The following is a 17,119-nucleotide window of genomic DNA, read 5'->3' on the forward strand; positions in this document are numbered from 1 at the left end:
TGCATCATGGCCTATCATCTCTATAGATATTAAAGACTGTTTCTTTTCCATACCTTTATGTGCCAAGGATTCAGTGTATTTTGAATTTACGCTGCCCTCTTGTAATCATGAACAACCTGATCTAAGATATGACTGGATAGTGTTGCCACAGGGGATGGCCAATAGTCCTACTATGTGTCAGTTGCTTGTTGCAGAGGCCATCGCTCTTTGAGAGTGGACTTTCCAAAGATTAGATGTGTTCATTATATGGATGATATTTTATTGGCTGCCAAAGATGATAAAACGCTCAATAAGGCATATACAAAATTGGTAAAATTGCTTGGGATGCATAATTTAGTCATAGCCTCAGAAAAGGTACAAAAGGACACTGTTATTAACTATCTAGGGGCTAAAATTCTCCCTCATACAATTATTCCACAAAAGATAGAGATTAGAAAAGATAATTTAAAAACTCTTAATGATTTTCAGAAGTTGTTGGGAGATATAAATTGGATAAGGTGTTATTTAAAATTACATAATTATGAGTTGAAACCATTGTATAATATTCTCAATGGTGATTCAGCGTTAGATTCACCTAGGCAGTTGACCACTAAAGCCAGAGAAGTTTTGAAGAAAGTGGAGACAAAATTACAAAATGCCAGTCTTAAACGCCTAATAGAAAATATGGATATTCTTTTGTGTGTGCTCCCAACATTTTCCCGGCCTACAACTTTGCTGTGGCAAGATGGTCCGTTACTATGGATTTATTCTAAATCCTCCCCAGGAAAAACTATTGAATACTATCCTGCAGTGGTTGCTGACTTGGCTCAAAATGGGATACAGCAATGCATTCAATATTTTGGGAGACTGCCAAATAAGATCATAATTCCATATACTGCTCAACAAGTTAAGATTCTTTGTGGAACTGTGGATGATTGGGCCATTCTGAGCTGCCGATTTTCAAGAGAAATAGATAATCATTATCCAAAACACCCTCTAATGTCATTATCCAAAACACCCTCTAATGTCATTTTTTAAAGAACATCCGGTCATTTTTCCTAAAATGACTACAGCTGCTCCTATTGATGGAGCCACAAACATTTTCACTGATGGATCCAAAACGAGCTGTGGAGCCTATATGATAGAGCATCAGGTTCCAGTGCAATTTCAATATCAGCCTGGCTCCCCCCAGATTATTGAATGTAAAATTGTTCTTGAAGTGTTTAGAAATTGCCTGTTCTCCTTTAATCTGATTTCTGATTTGGCATATGTTGTGAATGCTGTTAAGGCCCTGGAGGTTGCAGGACCTATCAAACCTAATAGTACAGTTTACATACTCTTACAGGAGTTGCAAAAGTTGATCTGACATCGCGATCAGAAATTTTTTTATACAACATATTAGGGCTCATACCAACTTGCCCGGACCTCTATCAAAAGGCAATGAGATCGTAGATCACTGTACTAGAGGGGAATATGTATTTTTCGCTTCCCCTGTGGAGCGGGCACAGCAATTTCACAAACAATTCCATGTATCTGCAAAAACTTTGCAGCAAAGGTTTCAGCTATCTCGAGCAGAGGCTAGACAGATAGTATTGAATTGTCAACAGTGTATAACCTTTTTGCACCCCCCTAGCCTGGGGGTCAATCCCAGAGGGTTATTGCCCTTGAAGATTTGGCAAATGGATGTAACTCATTTTTCAGGATTTGGAACTCTTAAATATATCCATGTGTCTGTGGATACCTGTTCAGGCATCATCCATGCCACCCCTATGAGTGGGGAAAAGGCTTGAAATGTCATTGGACATTGCCTTGAGGCTTGGGCGGCCTGGGGAAAACCTCAGCAATCAAAGACTGACAATGGTCCTGCTTACACAGCTCAATCTTTTACACGCCTGAGCCTGCCCACTGTTAACACCCTCTTAACTACTCTTAAGCAAGCCTTTAGTTTAGTTAAGGAATGGGATGGGGTGGGGGTTATGATTTCCATGATGTTGTTAGCCATTTTTGTTTGCCTGTGGTGCCCATGCAGGATCAGGAAGTCGCAAAAATCCCAAGCTGACATGTTGGTACAGGCCTTTGCTGCTGTGGAAGCAGGACAATCCCCTCAAGCATGGTTATCCATGCTGACAGACAGATAGATGAGATGTCTGTCGCGCCCTTGCTGAGTGAGTGATTCGTATCTGAATCAGTCATGCTCAATGACGGGCACCTACCCTCTTGCTGAGCAAATAAGCATACATGTGTTCCCTTCAACCTAAGACATGAGCTTGTGAGGGTGACACAGTGACTCTTTGACGGGTAAGATAGGGACACTGGGGTTGAACCTAAGACAGAGATGACTGAAATCTGACAACAGATAGATACTGCTACTCCTATAATATTAAAACAAAAAGGGGGAAATGTTGGGAGCTGCAAAGTGCCACGCCCGAAAGATGGCGCTGGTTTCCACCTTCCGCCAGCCCAACGGCGAGTGCTCTCTGTGGTAAACAACTCCTAATTTGGTAAAGGCCATGTATCCTCTTAATTCTGCTTGGAGACAACCTATCCTGGTGCACCACGTAGGGTTAGGTGATTGGTAGGTGTAGACTATATCAGGCCCTGTCTTCCTCTACCAGGGGCTGCCATTCACTGTAAATCAAGGTTCCCAATTAAACTGTGTGAAGAAGATTCCTTGGTGTTGCGTCATTCTTGCTGGTCAAGGGTGGACGGGACATTTGAAGATCCAGGGGCAAAAGATAAATGTCACTATAAACTAAGAAAATAAGATCTGCATGAATATTCCCTCCCTCCTAAAACTTATTCAAATGTTTTATTCTAAAATAATTCATATATATTACCCATTATTGCCTTTATTCATTGTAAATACAAGGCATCTTTTTCATACAAGAGAGAATTTTGTCTTAGATACTAGCTGTGTTTTTAAGGGATGTTTTAAATCCCTCATCATTTAAAAGGAGTTATTAGTTAGTCTTATTAACTCTGTGGTCTCTCCAAAAATACTGTTGTGAAGAATAGTTTTTACTAGAAGAAAGGGTTTAGAAAAATTAAATGTGACAGAGTCCATATGAGCAAGGAGCAATGCATGGATTAGCAGCAATCTGGAGCAGAAGCATACAGAAGGTCCCACCAGCAGCATGAACCACAGATTTTAATAGGTGGGACAGGGAAGCAACATAGAATAATCATCTCATTGGAATGGCTACAGCTAGGCAGCTTACTTTATTTGAATATGCATGACAAGACATTTGCCTTATTTGAGCACAGTGACTGGATGAAGCACAGTTGTTTGTGATTAGTCAAGCCCGAGAAGCTTGTTATGAGAAATAGCTAATAAATTAGGTTTCATTTTGTTTGCACTTAAAGTCAAGTTGCTGTACTTCCAAAGTCTGTTTCCATAGGAACTCGAAGTACAGAAACTGTCACTGGCCAACAGCCTGTTTAAGTTATCACACTATGTCTGGTACCATCTTAAAACTGTGTGAGCTTTTTTTTCTGAAATTACTAAAGCATTCTCATCTAAAGTCTATAATACAAGTTACATAGATGTAATTGTTTTACAGTTAGTCAGCATTTCTTTTCATCTAAACACACACACACACACACACACACACACACACACACACACACACTTACCATCCACATGCACAATTACTATCTACTAAGTTGTAATGTAAAACAAAAAAATCAAAGCAGACAACTTAATGAAAGAATCTCTCTTATTTAAGCTAATCAAGATCAGCATCTACAACCTGACTTGTTAAAGATGACTCCGAATCATCCTTTAATCCTTTGAGTAGCATTGTGAGTGCTTAACTCTAAAATCATTACCTTGATATAGAACAAACTAAAAGATAATTAATATGTTCAATGTGAAGACTCATGAAATTTAGATCCAGTTACATTTACTAGGTAATTAAATATTGGAACTAAGAATTATTTCCTCCAAATTTTGTTTATCCTAAAGTCTGACCCTTCCTATAACTGAGTAGATTTGATTACAAGAAGCTTTCCTTAGATCCCAAAGTTAACTGCTTAACCCTTGGCTTTCTTTTTATACCTTGTCAGTATTATTGTGAAGCTATGAAAAGAAATTTCATTCTGGCTGGGCGTTGGTGGCACATGCTTTTAATCCCAGCACTCGGGAGGCAGAGGCAGGTGGATCTCTGTGAGTTCGAGGCCAGCCTGGTCTACAAGAGCTAGTTCCAGGACAGCCTCCAAAGCCACAGAGAAACCCTGTCTCGAAAAAACAAACAAACAAAAAAAGAAATTTCATTCTGTGCCTGACTGTGGCTAACAGAGAAAGAGGTCATCTGTACAAGAAGACTCAGCTGTATACCATGGGAAAAGGACAGTGGCTACAGTACTAACTCTGGCCTTGTCCCTTTTGGAGCTGTATGTTTAGAGATTTTGGTACAAGCCAAGACTACTAAATCATGGTGTCATCTAGGCTGTATGTTTACTAAGCAGAATTTTCAAGGTTCTATGTTCAGAAAACTATCCAACAAAAGCCAAAGTACAATTCGATTTTTATGGAATGCCAATAATCCACAGACAAAATTTTCAACCACCTGAAAGTAGCTCCTTATGGTTTGGAATTCCTTGAAGCCCAATTATAATAATAAATAAGGCCATGAACTTGAGAAAGCACAAGGCAGATTACATAGTCTGTCTTGGAGGGAGGAAAAGGAAGGGGGGATGGTGTAATTATAATTTCAAAAACAAAAGCCAAGCATTTGGAAAAAATAAAGTAACACACAACAAGATTCTTTCTGAAGTTTGGCATACTTGAATTCAGTTCTTAATTCTGCCTCTTAATAGTCATAAGTAAGTTTGAATGAGAAGATGGAACTAACGAAAGTCATCAATATTCTGTTAGCCCTTGTGGTTTGAATCATACTGTTCCTTGAAGTTCATGTGTTGAAGGCTTGATAACTAGCTCATGGCTACACCCGGATGTGATAGAACCTTCGAGCATTGAGCCAAAATCAAATGTTTCACCCATTATCTCTTGATTGCCTCAGGTTTTTCTTTACATAGGGATGGATTACTAACACAGGAGAAGATTTTCTGTACACTGCACATAGGAATGACTTAAAGACACACTGGCCTATAGGCTGAAGATGGTTGCCCCAATGTTACAGAGGAACTTTGGGTGACTGTCCAGGTAGTGAAATGTCTCTGTCAATTCTAGAGTTTATATATTATTCTTCTGTGGTCTTTGATAGAATTGAAGACAGATAGTTATGGTTATAGTTTTCTTCAGTTATTATAAACGGTAAGTTATCCTTTTATTTAGACAGAAAAGAGGAGATGATGGGAAAAGAGAGACGCTTCCTGTTTCTCTTTCTTTAAATATGAGTCTCCTTGCTATGTCACTTCCTGCCTGGATCACCACTTCTCTACTACATTTCCCAGAATCCTCTTTAACTCCTAGTCTGGTCTAACTTGCTGTCTTATTGGCCAAACAGTATTTTATTTAACAATCAATAAGATAAACATACATAGTACATTCCCCATCAATAGTGTGATTTGATGTCAACAATACTATCTGAACATCTGTTGGGAGCTGGACACAATCCTGAGTGTGATATACATTAGTGAACCCACCAGCCAATGAACCCTGGCCTTTCTGGAGGAAGAAGATTGAAAACTGAATATAACAAATGAATTTTATCTCACTGGGGATTTTAGGAAAGTATCAAGTAAGCACAAAGAAAAAGAAGGTAGCAAGACTGGGCACTGAATCTGGTTGAGGTGGTAAGTAGAATTGTCAGGGTGAGCTGACAAAGTGAGATCTCTTCAAATCCTGAGAGGGTGTTTAATTAAAGTTCTGTTTTTCTCTTGCAAACAGCATTCATTAAGTTAAAAGTTCTTTTGCCAGTGCAAGTTATTCAATTTTATTTTTTCAATATCAAGAAGCTCGTCGTCTGTCATCACCCCTCCTCCAAATCTGCTCACTTCACAGCTGAAGAACCAATTGGGTCCCATGGATTGTATGATCACAGCTAACATTCCACTTGTCACTGCTGCTGCCATAGAGAGCCCTCTCTGAATTCCTCATAACTTGTCTCATATAAATATTCCTCATAAAGTTCTTCACAGCAAGGCTGTGGAAGCTCTGAAATACTCACCTGGCAAACAAACCACTGGCTTCCTAGAACAAAAGCCCTTCTGAGTTCCAAAGAAAAGCACTCAGTAGCACTGGGGGATTTTTCCAAGTACTTCCCTGCAAGGAAATTACTTTCTGAAGGTTGAATCTGAGATGTTTGGGGTATTGTAGATTCCTTAGCTCTTTCAACTTTTTAATAGGCTCAAAATGCTACTCTGCATCAAATAATCAACTTGAGAAAGACCTAAATAAAAATTTCTGTAATACTTCCTCCCCCAGTGATGGGGGATAGGGATTCCTAAGATAATAGGACTTGACTTATAGGTTGGATGCTGAAATCAAGTAAGTAAAAAGGAGTCCAAAGGGAAATCATTTGGAAGGTGGATATCAGTTTCAATTGAACACAGAGAAACCCTGAGAGCTACACAATTACCTTTTTAGAAGCAAAGGAAAAAAATGCATCCATCCATGGTATTTTTTCTTTGTTTAATCACTCAGACCTATTATGCCTGCAGTAGAAAACTCTCATGATCCTGGGTAGTAAAATTTAAACAACTTTCCACTGGAAACATTAACATCTCTCATCAAAGAAAATGTTTTAGAAACCTGATCCATCTACTTTACTTCAAAAAACAACCCTGTAGCAATTACTTCACTTTTCAGTTGTTAGCATTTAAATTCCTATTTATAGTGTTGCCTTATTTTATTTGCAGTGTAAAATACAGGTTATCTATGCAAAATTATATGAGTGAAAAACATGTGACCATCCCAACATACTCTGGATTCCCATTAGGGATACTTTTTTCAAAACAAAATGTTTTATCCAGCAATGCTAATTGAAGGTTGCTTTCACTTGCAGAAGTTGTCAAAGTCTGTATCTTCACAAGGCATCTTTACCCAAGGATGCTTATTCTGCAAACGTATTAATTTTTGTCTACCACATACCCCAGTATTATTGATTATTCCCTGAACTTTGTTCCAATTTCATCCTCTTTTTATCCTTAACCTATTTACTTAGTATAACCTAAGTGAAGCTTCCACACTTACATGTTTATACATGCACACACACACACATGCATGAGTGTGCTCACACAAGAACAAGCATATGTTCAAGTACACATGTGCACATATGCACATATACTCAAAGACACAAGCACAAACACACTTGTGCACACACACATAGCTGCATGTGCATACTCAAAAACACACTCATGCATACTCACACACATGCACATATAGACTTACACATACATGCACACACACAATCACACACACATGCATGGACATTCAGGCAAACACACACACACACACACACACACACACACACACACACACACACACACAACTTTATACCTTGCTATCCTGACTGATAACATTGGAGAAGGAAGTGTTTATAAATTAAAACTTAACAGAGTGACATATTTTAATACCCAGCATATATACTAACAAAAATGTCTGAATAAACCTTAGTGGAAGTTTGGATAATGGAGCACAGTGCTCCACAAAGTTACAGACCTTTCCATAGCTATGTCTGCACAACCTTTTAGGATTGTTTTGATGATTTTTGGAATCTACAAACACCAACTTATGAATCACTGTTGCTAAACATAGAGATAATAAAGCTGTTGGTAACACAGTAAATCACTAGAAATTAGCCTCCAGTCTAAATTCAACCAGCTCTCCACTGGTTAGTAATGAACTCTGGGATTACATTTCCTTTTGAAAATGTACAATTCTGAGGTAATCCACACAAATCCACACAAATCTGAGTTCATCATTTTGAATGTTAACTTTTCATGCAAAATGGGTCTTTAAGAAAAAATAAGATAAATGTTGGGAGGGCTCCACAGACAGCAGCAGCTCACATTCCCCAGTCTCTTCATTTGACAAGTATGAAAGTTTCAGACCCTTAAGTACATACAGTGGTCCAACCATTAGGGAAGACAGCATGAATGAAAGGACATAATCCTATATAGTCTGAGAAGATATTAACTAATAATCAAGCAAAAGTCAGGAATAATGATGAACGTTTGTGATTCCCTTAAATGAGGAGACTGAGGCAGGAGGATTACCAAGAATTAGAGGGCAATTTGAGTTATAGAGTGAGATCATGTTTAAAACAAATAAGGTTTAAAGAGAAAATGGATAAACTATTTTCCCTAAAATAATGATCTTTAGGAAATTTTATTAGAAAACAATTTTTATCACAAATCCCTAGACTGTAGATAAATTCTCATGAAGTTATTATCTAGGATAAAACTGTAACATTTCTTATGAGTAAGTTCTCATGTTAGGCTGTGCATCCCACTTTCCCCAGTACTGAATCTCTTAATTAGGTCTGCCTCTTTTCCAGCTCACAATACCCTATTCTGTGTCTTGACAAACTCTCAGTTTTGTTTCCTTGAAGTCAGCTAGTGAACTTTGATGCCCAAATACAAAATGCAGCTCTCTTCATAATTCTTTGCTGACATAATCCATTCTAGAACGTGCTTTAGCAATGGTTATCTGTCTTATAATCTTCATCAGACAAATGAACTACTGATGTGAAAGAGAAAAGAGGAAGGCACAACAATGGTCATGCAATGTCAGACATGGAATTAAAAAGAAAGTCTCACTGTGACTCCAGAAACTTTTGTACTTGTCTTCTGAATTCACTGTTTCTTGAAAAGTAGCTAATAGGCAGGAAAGATGTAGGTTATAAAGATATGAGGAGTCTTTACAAGATTATCCATATTGTCAAGGGATAGAGACCATGATAGGGAATATCCTCTTTAGCCTCCCCTTTTCCATCTGACATCACAGTATTCACAGAAATAACCACACACTAAGTTTCATGAGCATGGATTAGTATGTCATGTTTTTGAATTTACACGAATAGTATACTAAAAGGAAAGCTGAAGACAAATTGAAATTAACATTTGGGTAATTTAAACTCATAAATGGGGAGTGTCTTGAGCACATAAATCTTCCCATCTCTCACAAAAGGTGAACAGTATTTACAGATAGAAAGAGACTGCAACACTGGAAGAAGATATCTTGATTGATAGCAGCTTAGCATTTATCTTATACAGGCTTGGTCTGATCAGTTCGTACCCTCTGATTGGATGAAGCTTGACAGATTGAGATCCAGTTGTATATAACAAAACCATAATACAATCTGAGTTTAAGTTACAGTTAGCTGCATATACAAACAAAACTGTTTGTAAATCTGTTTTTGTCATGGGTTGTGTATATTGTGATGATATGCATTTGGCTTCTCTTTGTGTCTGTAAGAGCAATACTTGTTATATTATGAGGGAAATCATGTGACATTATGTGAACTGTCTTAATCATGGATTCAATTTATTTAGTGCATGGCAGAGGACTGAGATATTCCTGTTTTGTCTTCTGTCTGCTTCTAAAGGCTGCATTTCTCAAAATGGGTTCATGCGAAATTCATGGCATTTACATGCCTTCTTTCAGCCTCTGGTCTAGAGTAATGTCATACTCTATTGCTTATGTTGCTAATTCATTTGCTTTTTGCATGTACATCAATATTATTTAACAATTCAAGGACGTTGTGATTTGTTGGATTTGATAGATTTTGCTTTTACTATTAATAGTACTCATATTTTTAGTTCCTGTGACAGAACTTGCCATGGTTCTGCTGGACCTGAAGAATGAAGTTTAAATGGCTGGTTCTAATATTTCTGTATAACACATGCTCTGTATGACACCATTTTCGTCTAAAGGCTTCTGCAGTTGGACCTACCACATCTGATGCTTCTTAAACTGGCTGTTGTAACTTGCCCTTTGGTTCATGTCTGATATAGAAGAGTATAGTTTGATTCCTAAGAAACTCGATTATCTCTGCATTTTTGTTCTGACTTCTGAATTCCTTCTGTTGTGCCTGGAGAATTTCATCTGATTCTTTTCACGTGCTTGTGTCATTTGATGACTTGCTTTACAAAACAGTATATAGTCTCCTCCCCTTAGAGGATGACTCTACAGAAGTCATTTTGACTGTCAAGGTGAGGCACTTAGCTCATCCACAACTCACTGTACTGTTGAGGATGTTTGTGTAGCAAACAGCTTTGGAAGACAGAGACAATATGGCATGCTAAATCAAAGGCAGGCTTTCCTTCCCTGCCTCCCTCCCTTCTACTCTACTCCCTTTCCCATGCCCTCTCTTTCCACTCCTCACTTTCCCTTCCTCCTCCTCCTGCTTCACTATCTACCTCTCTTGTCTTTTCTAATACGTGCTTTCCATTGCTTTCTTTGAATACAATTAAATTTTGCTATTCCTATTCTAAGTTTTCTAACTATATTATTTTCTTTGTGCATAAATTTTAGTATTCTCACTATGGTCATGTGGGCTAAAATACAATGATTCCAAATATTTTTGTTTTGATTAATAATATTGATGTGTGCTGAAACCAGTGAGGGAAAATTTGATGGACTTATGTCTTATTAGTCTTCCTGTGGTTCTACACGGTGTGTGTGTGTGTGTGTGTGTGTGTGTGTGTGTGTGTGTGTGTGTGTGTGTTAATTATGATTGAAGGTTATCAAATTTTCTGAGGAGGAACAAGTTTAACCAAATTGTAAAAATGCTAGTAGGTTAAATAATGGATTAATTATTAAAGCCATTTTCCTGCTCCTTGGTGATCATTAAGAAGAAGACACAGTCACTTTGATATCCCTGCCTGCACCACACTGAAAATAAAATGTGTCAAATGAATCTGAGGTTCATACTAGTTGAAATAGTACAGCTGGCTCTATGGAAGGTCCATGGAGGCAGAGATTCTGAGTAATCTGTGGAGTTGTTAACTGCATAAAAATGGAAGAGCTATCTATTTTCTGAGAAAAAGAGGGTTTATCAAAAGTATTTTGTTTATTAACACTTAAAGAATTCTTTGCATTTGCTGAATGCAAGTCTCTCAGTGACATTTCATTCCATCTCTTAAAGCTAAAAACTATTAACTATGGGAGTAATAATCATTCAAATTAATTTTCTACACTCAGGACATTTTAAATAAATTTCACAGGGTTCACTAAGAAATCCGTAGAAAATTATAGAATCTTAAAATAACTTTTTTTTGACATTCATTCACTCTTTCAAAAGTGATGCTCATGAACCGTAAAGGAAAACAAAAGAAACGCTAGGCTACTAATCCCTCAGCTTTTTCTAATCATAAAAGTGTTACATGAGGACATGTTGTTTGTTTTTCAGTATTTTCAAATGAATGTGGGAAGCTCTTCCTGATTTTTTAATGAAATTTCTATGGCAATTCTCTGTTGAGAACAGAGTGGATAGGCTACGAGATACACAGCAACATTGTCATAAAAGCCATGCTATTTTCCTTATGAAAATGTGTCAGCTATTAAAGTCTCCAGACACACAGAGAGCACAGAATGGTTCCAAAGTTAGAGGAAAGGCAAATCCACATTCCTTTCACTCTGCATCCTCATGCCACTGTAGAAAGGCCAGCAAATGTGAATTTTTTTCTCATCCTGCTTCCATAAGATCTTTTGTTTGCCAGAATGTTATGTTAATTGCTGGAGAAAGGGACTACCAATGAGCACAGGGAAACAATTCATGTTTGAATTTAAATACCAAATTCAGCAGTAGTGACTTTCCTCAGGATCATATACCACCAAGACACATTACTGTAAATAATAGTAATTGTAAGTCCAGGTTTTCTCAGAGGCCTTATACAGAAGGAAAACAATCAATAAAAAGAGGTTTATAGTTAACCAGGGAAATTCAACTCAAAAAAAGTTCCAGAGTTAAAATGGAACTCTTGAAAGCTTCCTGAGGCAGAAACAGAAAGAGCTTATTCGCCATTTTGAGGAATGACTTCTCTGTTCATCAAAATTTGCTTTCTATACAACTATTCTTTTTGACTTCTAACATACACTTGCACCAACAAGATCTCTCCACCACAGACAAATGTTCTTTGTTCCCCATTCATTTGTCGTCTCATTTTTATATCTAACTTCTATCCAAGAATTCCTGATAATTTAGTGAATGTAAGAAGCCTAATATATTAGTTATGTTGAGAAATATACACACCATAAAATAGAACACTTTTTCACTTTTCAGCAAGTTGTGTGTGTGTGGAGGTAGGTGCATTGCCTATAGAAAGTGACCTAATACCAAATAGAAGTGATACAACCATGGATTCTCTGTACCAAATGACACTTGAGATAAAATGTAATGCTTTTGATGCTATATTAGTCAAGACCCAACTCAAAACTTTACTGATGTGCATAGTGACCCAAGAGCTCACAGGGGCAAGGTCAGATAGAGCTGGTACTGATGCAGAGAAACACTCCACCAGTTATTGTTGATGCATTTATATCAGCTTGGTAAATCTTGTTCTTGCATTAGTAGAGAAAAATCAAGTCCATTCTTCTTACCCAAGACTCTATTTATACTCCCTGTTGTTGGTAACCAATGGAGTCAGCTGGTAAGAAAACTGGATTGCAGACTGCCAGCTCAAGATCACAATGCAAAATATAGACAAACAGGCTTGGAGCTTTGTGGCATTCTCAGTAACTGTTACTATTAGGTAACAAGCTCTAGCTTTCTCAATGATCTGGCAATAACGTCCTAAACAATATCTCTGTTTAAAAAGTGCCAATGGGATATAGTTGTGGGCAGGCATGCTAGTATCTGGAGTAAACTGTATGAATTTAGAGATCAAGGCAGTTTAGTCATGGAACTGTGACCCACACAAATCACAGCTCCAGAGCCAAAAGTGATTAAAGAGGAATTTCATCCTATGACCTCTTGAATGACATTAAAGTCCCTACAAATAAAAGTCTTTAGAAACACCCATTAAAGTGGTCTTTGTTTCCATCTCACTTTCCTTACAGGTTTCTTTCTCATCTGTGCTCCTGCCCAACACCAAAGGAAAAAATGTGCTGTTTCTAGTTCATAAGGCTTTATTTCTCTCCCACTCTAATAGGATTTCTTCATTTCTTAACTTTGCTCAACCGTTAATGAGAAACTTATAATTTTCATTCTTCATAATCAATTGTGGTTCTTACTTTCTATGTTTTTCATTACATGTATTTATCTAATGTGTGTGAATATGTGTGTGTCATGCATGAGGAAGCCAGAGGATTAATTGCAGCAGTGTGTTTTCTTCTCTATATGTGTCCTGGTAATCAAATATAGGTCGTTGGGTTAAGAAGCAAGTGATTTTAACAGAAAGCCTCTTGCTGGCCCACAGTTCTTTGATTCTGTCTACAACTATGATCTCTGTTATACAACTTGCTATCTCACACCCACCCTAAGATGAGGCTCAGCCATGTGATTGATTTGCAATGCTGAAGCCTCACACAGAGAGGTGCAAGTAGAGCCCTGTCCAACTGTCTTTGTTCTCCTTCTTTCTTTTCTTTGATATTGTGTAAGACTATGACTGAATTAGTCTGCAAGGTGATAGGAATACTTGGCCTTGGTACCTGTATTGTTCTAGCTGCCAGCTAGTCTGCCTATGATTATACATAGACACTTAGAAGGTGAGGTAAGTAAATTCTTACACTAAATTCCTCATGTTAGAGCTGATAGTTTATAAAGCATTCTCTGGAAGAAGGCACCTAATGTACGGGATGATTGATGAATACCAGCATTTGTAACCTGAGCAAAGAAAAAATGCTGTGACGTCTTATCCACTAGAAAATGTCTTTGCTGGACTTCACCTATATCAAAAGAAACAGAAAAAGCTAAGCATGAATTCCAGGAAAAGAGATGATTGGATTAGCGCCTGCCATGATAGATGATTCAAAGGAATTACATTATGTAAGTGTAAGTGTGGTGAATTTTATGGAATTATGTGAGAATACATGTGGGAACCCAGAGGTCAGTGTTGGTTATCGTTTCAGGTATTTCTCCACCTTATTTTTTTTAGACAGGTGTTGTCTAAAAAAGAGCTCCAAAGACATGCCTGTCTCTGTGTCCCCAGTATTGGTTTCTCAGACGTGCATTCCCATACCCAGCATGGGTGTTGAGGATCTGAACTCAGGTTCTATTTCTTGCTGAAGAAGCACTTTACTCATTGACCTATCACTCCAGCCCTGAAAATAATTTTACCTTCATAAGCATAAAATACAGCATTCAAGTCTTTCATTGTAAATTTTCTAAAACAACCCATTAAATCTTATGGAAAACAATAAAGAAATAATACTATTTATAAATAGAGCTACTTTTCACAATTTGAGTTTTATTCTGAAAATATTGTTTAACCTGTTCATGATTGCATCCAGATTTATCTAGTACTCTCAATAACTCTCAAGATTTAAATATCAAAACCAGTGTTGGATAACTGTGAAACATCAAACTTATGGGGCTCTAAGTCCATGTTTTTATCTTGCCTTTTTAGCTCCAAGAACTTTGGAACACTGAAGTACATACATTTGCTGATCTGTCTGAAACATTCCCAAAGAAGGATTTTTAAAAGTAAGTATTAGTCATTCTGAGAAAAAATAACTGAATATATCTGACTCTAAACTTAAGAGAGCAAAAAGATTTATCAGCAGGTAGCTCTCAGATTAACTGATAGATTATTTGAAATGGGTACAAGGAAGGAGAGAATGTAGAATTGTGTTCACTCACTTATGAAGTCAAGTTTCCATGCCATAAGAACCATGGCTTGTTATTAGAGAATGTGGTGACTCCAAGAGGCTTTGCTTTTCCACCCCTCTGTCTACCATCCATTTTTTCACCCTCTAGACATGGCCACAGTACACACAGTGAATTAAATATGAATTAGAACAGAGTCCATAATCGCAGACAAGTGCAAACAAGAGAAATTTCCTTCAAGTGATGAAGTCAGAAGACCTGTTGACTTGAACTGAAGATGAAAATGCAGGCACACTAACAGGAAGGCAGATCAGTAAAACAGAGTGATGAATCTAGAAGTGGATCCAAGAACACATGAAAAAGTACATGTGGTAGCACTTGCATTTCAAGTCAAAGATAAAAGTATTTAATAGAATTGAAACAACTAAAGCATTGTCTAGAACTGACTACAGTTGACCTACATTTTAAAAAAACTTCCTTCAAGCATACCAATATTTTAAATGAAATGACATGAAACAGTAAAGAAATAAAAAAAACAGAAGAGAATTTCAAAATAGCATCCCAGAGAGTTTTTCAGAATTTGATAAATGAATTGAAATAAAATAAATACCTTCTCATTTAAAACGTACATGGCAAAATAAGACAAACATGCATGGGGGTAGCTTTGTAACCTGGAACTCTACTTGGTTTTAGATAAGTATACCTTCGTTTTAATAATGCACTTGATAGCCTGGCTTCTTTATCTGTAGATGTTATACATATACTTAAATCTCTGAGCAACACACCTATCAACCCTGGATACCCATCTCAATCAGTCTACATGTGCCCACAAGATACATCTCTTCTACTTAAAGACTATGAAACCAGTTTCTTTGCTCTAGTTGCAAACCTGTGTGGGGTTTTATTTTATTTCTTTGAGGCTAAGAACCTGGAAGCACCCTACTTGGACCCTGAGGGCCAAGAACAAAAAGTAAAATGATGATAAATAACAGAATAAAAAAAATGATAAGTGACACCTGTCACTGATAAAAGCTAAATTATTCTAATATGCAATGAACTCCCCCAAATTAAAAGCCAAAAAGTATTGTGCAATATGTTTCTGTTTAGGTGGAAACTCCACCTCAACCCTTCTCTCTCTGTCTAGATTCCCCCCCTTCAAAAAAGACGCCATGCAGTAGTCACTCCCCAAAGCCATGAAGACCATACCTACAAAGTATTTAAACTTCTTCCTGGAGAATGACCACATAGTTTTTCCTGGTCTCATCTCTGGGGTTCAGGAGGATCATCCAGTAACATTTTACTAATAAACATAGTCTTTTATTTTTAATTTGGGGTACGGAAATCTTTCAGCTTCCATTTGTTTTAAAATAAGACAGGAGTTTGTTGTTGTTGTTGTTTTGTTTTGTTTTTCCTAATAAGTAGAATGGCCCTGAAGCTGTATGAGTAGAACTTCAGGAACATATTATCAATTCCAAATTGAATAACATTAAAAGTTTTAATTAAAAATGACAGGTAAGCTTTTTAATTCAAATTCTTGATGCTTGCTTTACAGAAACAAATGCTCAAGATCTTTCACATAAGGCTGATTTCTCACCCATTGAAGCCCATTATGTGTTGAGTGGCTGACTGCATCAAGTGTCCCAACCTCAACATACAGCTTCTCAGAGTAACCACAGTGGTGGTAGGCAATAAGCCCATTGGCCAAGACTAGCCAAGTGGTTTCCATCTGCCTTTAGATAAGGTACTAAAGCGAACACACTGCCACAACCCTGTATTGTGGAATTTCATGTCATATTATTAAAAATCAGAAATTACTGTTTTTAAGCTTCAAATGGAGACTTGGAGATAAAATTCGAGGCTTGGACCTTGCACAGAATATAGGTAAATAAGCAATTGGCCCATCCAAATTTGAATGTGCTTTGGGATTTAATATTGTTATTCTCAGCTATGCCAGGCATGATTAAACAATCACAGTCATTAGAAAGTGTATGAACTCATGCTATTCATTTTGTCAGCCTCTTACAGCCAAGTTTCTATATGTATGGCCAGTAAGGCCACTAAATGTGCTGCACCTCCACAAGTTACAAAATTGGAAGAGAAAGCTAGTGAAACTTTCAGCTGCCTATTTTGATTCTGGAAAGAACAGTTTGCATTCATACTTATTGTTTTGTCTTTTAGTTACACTCTTGAATCCATTTTGCCAAAGCGTTCTCTTCAACTTTCCAGTAAATGATTATTTAAGAGTTGGTTCTTAAAACACTGAAAGCAAAGATTTCATGGTGCCTTTTTCTTTTCTTTTAGATACTTTGGATGAAACTGTAGACATGATTTAACAGCATGACTCCTGCTCCTATGTAGATATTTATTTACCAGAATGATTCTTGCATCCAGGACTAAGGAATGCCAGCTGTCCAGAAAAGACTCAGTACACACGATGGGGAGATTGTGTAATTGGATGCTGGGGG

The sequence above is a fragment of the Cricetulus griseus genome (genome assembly GCF_003668045.3).
Source record: "Cricetulus griseus strain 17A/GY chromosome 1 unlocalized genomic scaffold, alternate assembly CriGri-PICRH-1.0 chr1_0, whole genome shotgun sequence".
NCBI lineage: Eukaryota > Metazoa > Chordata > Mammalia > Rodentia > Cricetidae > Cricetulus > Cricetulus griseus.